This window comes from Cydia splendana, chromosome 2, assembly GCF_910591565.1.
Source record: "Cydia splendana chromosome 2, ilCydSple1.2, whole genome shotgun sequence".
NCBI classification, from domain to species: Eukaryota; Metazoa; Arthropoda; class Insecta; order Lepidoptera; family Tortricidae; genus Cydia; species Cydia splendana.
Genome location: NC_085961.1, coordinates 13,955,558 through 13,963,156, shown reverse-complemented (window position 1 = coordinate 13,963,156; position 7,599 = coordinate 13,955,558). Strand labels below are relative to the sequence as shown.

General features: G+C 38.7%; 2 long non-coding RNA genes across 2 annotated transcripts; one reads left to right on the top strand and one right to left on the bottom strand.

Moving 5' to 3' along the window:
• Positions 1 to 4,419: 4,419 nt before the first annotated feature.
• Positions 4,420 to 5,919, top strand: LOC134799340 (uncharacterized). The gene is made up of 2 exons (XR_010145383.1): positions 4,420 to 4,568; positions 5,656 to 5,919. It is a non-coding gene; the product is annotated as an uncharacterized LOC134799340 (long non-coding RNA).
• Positions 5,920 to 6,538: 619 nt separating this feature from the next.
• Positions 6,539 to 6,997, bottom strand: LOC134799335 (uncharacterized). Its single transcript, XR_010145382.1, has 2 exons — positions 6,861 to 6,997; positions 6,539 to 6,604 (listed from the first exon to the last, which is right to left on the bottom strand). It is a non-coding gene; the product is annotated as an uncharacterized LOC134799335 (long non-coding RNA).
• Between the last annotated feature and the right edge of the window lie 602 nt (positions 6,998 to 7,599).

The following is a 7,599-nucleotide window of genomic DNA, read 5'->3' as shown; positions in this document are numbered from 1 at the left end:
GCAATCTATCGGGCAAGATTATGAATGGAAACTGAAAAGTGTTATTCTTATAAATTTGTTAGATGTGTTAATGAAAGTACTTGAGTTATGTAGTTGTTTAAGATTAATAAACGCAGTAACTATACGTGTTTGTTCATTATTTTTTTCTTGGTGATGTAATTAACTAATTATTTACATGAAGCGAAAGATGTAGAGGGATATGCTTAGCCCAATTTCCATCGATGGGCAACTAATCACTATGTGCGATCAGTACAAGTATCTGGGTAGTATGATGCACCATTCTGGGAATGTGGATGCAACATTCAACACCGAATAGCCGGAGCTTGGCTAAAATGGTGAGAAGTGACTGGTGTTACGAGTGACAGAAGAGTGCCGGTCAAACTCAAGGAGGGTCTGGTATACAAAAGTATACTAAGGCCGGTTCTTATGTATGGGGGTAACTGCACAAAAGATCCCTATGGGTCGAAGTGTATCCGCAAGGGCCCCCGAAAACAATAAGATAAGATAAGATGTATGGCAGCGAGACGTGGGCAACGACTCAAGGACACGTAAGTCGCCGAAATGAAGATGCTGAGGTGGATGTGCGGCGTTACCAGGCTTGACAGAATCCATAACGAGTACGTACAAGGAGGCGTAGGCGTGCGCGATATCGCCGATAAAATGCAGGAGAGCAGGCTGCGATGGTATGGTCACGTAAAAAGAAGGCCTTCCGACTACGTAGGAAATTTGGCACTACAACTTTCCATTACAGGTCGAAGATCTAGTAGGGCAGACCCAGAACAAGATGGAAGGATGTAGTGCTAAAGGACATGAGTGACTGCAAGTTATCCGAGCACGATGTCGTGGACAGGGCGAAGCGGAGAAGGTTAAGCAGGAGAGCTGACCCCACCACCATGTGAGTGCCGTTCTTTTGTGTTATCGAAGGTACTTTATCACGGAAAAGAACAGAGGGCCGAGCTAAGATGCCAATCGTTTGCGCTTGTAGCGAACGAAACGGTTATCTCTCTCTATCAGTCGTCGATATTAGTGCGACAGCGAGAGAGAGAGAGAGAGAGAGAGACATTAGCGTGTCGTTCACTACGGCGCAAACGATTGGCATCTTGGCTAAGCACCCTGTACATATTTAGTACTTTGCTACAACAAGTACGTTGCATTTTATTATAAGTAAAGTTCATAATTCCTCTTTTCATTACGCACAGACTCTACCACTGTTTTCTACCGGAGTGCGTCGCCTTTCAAAAAGTTCATAATTATTGTATTAAACCTTCACAGTCACAAGACATAAACCACGCATTGCAAATTTTTTAGGGATTGTTTACTCTATTCCTACATACATGACAATGTACGTCAAGTTGCAAAATCAAAATAAAGCAAAATAGAAATAATAAAATGTATTATGAATTAATCAGTTATACACGTGAAATATGTAACATGATATTAACGAAACAAGAGTAAATGTTAACCGAGCTTTATTTTCAACTCAGAGCTACGAATGTGGGTGCACCAAATTGATTCTGATTGTGACCGTACGCCGTGTACATACAGCCAGATAAATTAGCTGTGAAATTCTTCGTTCGTTTTGAGACTTTTGAGAAGGCCCTACACCTAGTATTGCACATGTCGATGTCGTGTCGGAGCGGAGTCAAACGGAGAACAGGTTGTACCGTCGTTCGCAGTCGTTGTCGTTGAAAGGAAACATTCTTACAAAATTTTAAAAGTGCAAGTTATCTCGTGAATCGTGAAGTTATCCAGTAAGATTGGCATAATTATTATCAGTGATTTTATAAAAGTGCGCATTTTTTGTTGGAACTGCTTAATAAACAGCTCAAGTTACTTTATAGCATCTCATTTCGCCCTTTTGCCCGTCAGGTCCATTTGATAAGAAAACTGTTAAGTAATGTTGAAAGATGTGACTATTTAATTAGAATTGCATATGCTTATAAAGCAATATTGATGTATTTAATAAGTTTTTCAATATTATTGAAAACGATCGTAAACGTCAATGTCAAGTATATATTCCGACTGGACACATAATGTCTGCAGTACATTGCTGGGTCGATTAATTTTGTTAGAAAATAATAAAAAAAAAAATTTCATTTTAATTAATTGAAACTATTTGGACTTAATTCCTGACTAGTTAAAGGGTGTGTACTTTAATTTTTTGCTCTTATTACAGGCCACACCCTGTATATGACAGTGAAGAGCAGAAACCAATTGAGAACGTATAATACAATAATTGGTGAATATATATGGGTGTTTCGGAATGTTGCTTTTCTGATACAAACTATCGGTTTTGAAACACTTTAACTTTAAAGGCCTGCGCAAACCGGCGGAGCGCAGCGCAGATCACTTTAAAATTATCAATGTATTTTCTTCCCTATTTCAATTACATTGAGGTATAAATTTAAATGCTTTGAGACCGACCTCGGAGTATCACGGAGGATTGTTACTCCGCGGCATTAGAGGATACCGCGGCGGTAGGCGCCGGCATGCCGCGGCATCCCCCGGTATGCGCCGAGGCCTCCCGAGTGCGCCGGGGTAGCGCCAGGACGACAGGGGAGAACTCGTGCACACAAGTCACTAATCCCTTATGTTAGAGTGCACGCGTCGGCATGCCGCGGCATCCCCCGGCCTGCGCCGAAGTGTTCCCTGGTGCGCCGGCCGCCAGCGCCGTGCTGGCGGGCGCTCGCGGTATCGCGGGGGATTTTACCTCGCCGGTGTACGCTGCGTGGCGTAAATCCTCCTCGGTGACCTGCGCTGCGCTCCGCCGGTTTGCGCAGGCCTTAATACTACGAATAAATTTAGCTTATATTCTATCGCTGTCCAGAGCACTGAAAACTTTCCACTTAAACATAGTTCATATGAGTACCAAAACTTCAAAGGTACATAATATATATCTATAAGTATTCTTTACGTATTACATTAAGCTTTCTCAACATTGTTTGTTAATAAATCGATATCTAACATCCTATCTATATGTAGGTAATTACTAATAATAGCAAGCGACAAGCGACCATTAATTACTAAGAATTTGTTATAGACAGCTGTGGAATCACTCAATGGGAAATCACTGTGTTTTCAAGCCAGGCAGCGTTCTGGCGTAGGAGGCTATGTTGAGGATGTTTATCGTACACGTGTCATACGTAAAGATTAATTACAATACGTAGAAATATTTTCGGACACATATAGATTAAAAAAAAAAACATTTTGTATGAAGGGTTAAAATTTTCAAAGTACGGTAGCGACCTACGCAACTGAAGATTCTGAAAAAATCTACATTGTTTTATTAATGGCAAAGACTACATTAAGAGGGTGAGACGTAGAAAAACACCCTAATAGATACATTGCTGATAAAAAGGACAGTTTCTATTATTTTATTATTCATTGTAGGTACTATTTACATTTTATACACTCCGATATCGCTGTTGATGAGTAGCGACAATCGCTATTCGCCCTCTAGATCCAAAACCAAATAGGACTAAAAAAAACACAATAATTTTACTTATTCCCACTAATGAAGCTTTGATGAAAATTCTCTGTTTAACGAGATCTAAAAAGCGCAAGCTACCGCCCAGCCACTTCCGACTAAACTGTGTAAACAAACTTTCCCGTCCAAGTCAGGTTACGAGTAAAAAGCTTACGAAGCTAACTTTCAACAAATTTCTCATTAGTAACATTTTCAATGTAAACTTTTTGAAATTATTCTGGGGGTGGAGCTCAAATTTAGCTACGAAATCTAAAAAGGCATGATATTGTTTACATTTTCTTTTAGAAAATATTTTAATTTGTTTTTATGGAGGCCTTGGTCACTTTTTCTTAGTATTTTCCTATATGACATTTATTTCAGTTTACATTTATAACTGTAGGTACATTGACACTGAGAGCCTAATGTATGTACAATGTGGAGTACATGTCCCTATAAAAAAAATTCGCAAGAGAACCAGGGGGCCTAGCCAAAACGCATTTCGAAAAAAGATATCGCTAACGAATCGATAAAAAATGTATGGGAATGACAGGTACCGTAGATGAGTCTGTCGAAAAATATGAACGAATACAAAAATGTTAGCCAAGTTGCAATGTTGTAACGAAACGCAAAACTTTCGTTACCGGGATTCGACATCTGTCATACATTGTCTAGCCAAGTGACACTTTTGACAAGCGTTATCGCCTCCTAGGTGTCGATACGTAGCGCGAGCTATCCCCTTGCAGATAACTTACCGAAGCACAAGAAAATACCGAATAATAGTGTTTGTAAATTAGAATTTGTAATAAAAAGCATACTTCAACATTATTGTGGGCGGCGAACAACGCGGAAGTGTCGCTTAGACGCAGGCGCCGTCTGAAAAATCGCCTCTATTGAAACTTGAAACTGCTTAGGAAAGGACTGCCCTTAGCTAGTGATCTTATCATGTATGCTACGATCAAAGGATTGTGGGCCGTACGCAGCATTTCACCCAAAGGATCCAATGTGACCGAGGCGCTGAATATCTACCTATCTATAGTGACAGTGTCATGGAAAAATGGATTATGCACCCACAAATGCAACACGAAACAATGTCCCTACAAAGGTAAGAGTGAGTCAATAACTTATCCCTACTATACCTACTAATAAGTATATAAAATATGTTATTAATGCTAAAATAACTAATGTGTTCCTGTTACGTCATCAAATATAAACCGATAAACGGTGTAGATTAAATTTGGTACCCATATGCGCAATGGCAAGCACTTGTTTTTCAATAGGAAAGTGAATTGAATGTGTAAAGGCAAAGGTATATAGGTAAAGGCTTTACAAATATAGATAAAGACTCGGGAACAAAAGTTCTTCACACAAATAAATGCCCTTCCCGGGAAGCAAAACCATCACCTTCATAGGCAAGGTCACTAACAACTAGCAATATTGTAGTGTCATCCCATTTTCTTAAATTGATTTGAAAGGGATGAGACTACAGTGTTGCTACTTTTTAATTTCTACAATTTCTAGTCGGACTCTACAGTAAGCTCAAGAAGACTTGTGTTGTGGGTACTTAGGGTACTTAGATAACTATATATAGATGGTCAAACCAATTTGTCAGTCAGTAAGAACCAGGAAAACTATACTCATACTTATCTTTTGGGTGCTAGTACTGGTATATGACAAAGCTAGTATGATTCTCTCTGTCTTTGTTTGAAATGAGACAGTCCTTTGACAAACTATACTTAAATACATAGACAACACCCATGACTCAGGTACAAAATATCTGTGCTCATTACACAAACAAATTTCCTTACCGGGGATTCAAACTCAGGATTATCAGCTTAACCGGCAGGGTCACTAGTCACTACCAACTAGGCCAGACGGGCTGTTGTCATACATATACATTATCAACCATATTAATGAAACTTTTTCATATTATGAAACATTGTATATGACTTCTTTTGGCAGGCACAGATACAGCTGCAGAGAAAAGGTCCCACCCCTGCATACAAACTTCTATGTAGTGGTGGTACCTTTTCTCTGCAGCTGACTGTACCTACACACTATATAAAAATAATCATAACATGTACTTACACAAAACATTTAGTTTTTTTTTTGTCATCTGACTGGTAGAGAATAAGTATTATAACCAAATGTTACAGAGTTTGTTGAAAAACTAAGCATTCATTTTGTTTCAGGTGACTTGGATATTCATTGCAGCCTTGGCATATGAACCAATACTTTATGGTGCTCCAAAGTCAGGGTCAAGGGAAGAAACTATGTCACATGTACAACCACAAAAATATATTGAGTGTTGTTTTACTATTTTAATACACTGTACATAATATATGTACAAACAAGAAAAGAATGCTTGGCTACTGATTTCATGCTGCTGGCAAAAAATACCTGCTGCATCTTTCATTAATAGATTTTCAATAAAATAAATTAACTTTTTAACCCAATCATTGTGTCATTTATTTATGGTGGTTACCACCTTAACTTTTGGTATGCTTAGGAGCAGATCTGCTCCCATGTACTTACCTATATTCAACTTTAAAAAATGCATTAATTTTTAAAAGTTGTCTTTGTAAAACGACCGGTCTGGCCTAGTGAGTAGTGACCCTGCCTGCTAAGCCGATGGTCCTGGGTTCGAATCCCAGTAAGGGCATTTATTTGTGTGATGAACACTAATATTTGTTCCTGAGTTATGGGTGTTTTCTATGTATATAAGTTTGTATTTGTCTATATAAGTATGTGTATCGTCGCCTAGCACCCATAGTACAAGCTTTGGTTAGTTTGGGGCTAGGTTGATCTGTGTAAGATGTCCCCAATATTTATTTATTTATTTATTTTATTTTATTCAATTATGATTGATATATAAATTACAAATTTTTGACAGGAGCATACAAAAGGTTAAATATGAACAGCCAGTAGCTTAGCGGGTGAGATTACCTTCCCAAATTTCCATTGACTATAAATAATAAAGATGTGTTTAATTCATTTTTAACGCCTCACTCACTTAGGTATTTCTATTACTGAGTAAACAAAAATCAAAGACAGGTAGGTAATAAAAAAATAATATTAAGTAACAATATGATTTATTAGTTTTGGTTTCACAGGCAGCTTTTATCTTATCTAATGCATCTTCTTAGTCGGCGTCTTCATTGCTGAAGGTCGTGTCTAGTTTGAAGAGTTTCCTGTGCGATGTACAGTCACCAGCAATAATATGTTACTCTTTGAAGGCTGCAAAAATATGTGACACGCTCTTATGGCTCTACAAATAAGTTCGTGTCAGATATTTTTGCGGCCTTCGTTGTGTAACATATTATTGCAGGTGACTGTACCATGCTTTTCCAAGTGTTCCTGTCCTCGGCGATCTTAATAGATAAATCTAATGCATAACATCTATGTATTCAATGTCCGCTTGACTTTTGTTAATTTCGAAAATGTTTGAAGTCTATGAAGTAAATGAATTCACTGAGGTTACACTGATTCGGGCAAACCTGTCCACAATTTCACTTCACGGTTTGAATCAATACTAACGCTTCAAGTATTGTCTCTTCTGGTCAAGTAAGCCAGCAGTGCACGTCCTTAGCACTGGTAACTGCCATGAAGGCGTCATTGCAGCGGCAGCTCTGACTGTACGTGCCAACTTGGCGAGGACTTCTCAGCGTGGAAGAAGAGCCCGCGGAGCCGCTCTTGCCCGCTCTGGCTGCGTCGCCGCCTTGGTTGGGGCTGCGGGGACGACGGCTGTCTGAAATTGTTAAACTTTAGGTCAAAATTATATGCAATTAACAACGCACTCTTCAAATATTACACTATATAGAGTTATTTTATCACGAAATTGTGATAAACTAAGTTAAACAAATACCAACATATTTAATTTGCTTACCGATAAAACAATTATTTTCTCCAAAATTAGATTCGCTGTTCACTTGACACTCTTGACAGCTGACAGATGATGTTTCTTGACGGTTTTGAACGAGAATCACAGACAAAAATTAATTTTTACCGACTTGGCGCATAGAATGAGCGAAAACTAAAAAGATTGCCTCTTGGCTAGGTTATTATAAACATTATCGACCAGTCGCTCGCGAACGTAGAGATCGAATCGATAAGGAGCGAATGTAATTTGGCTACGG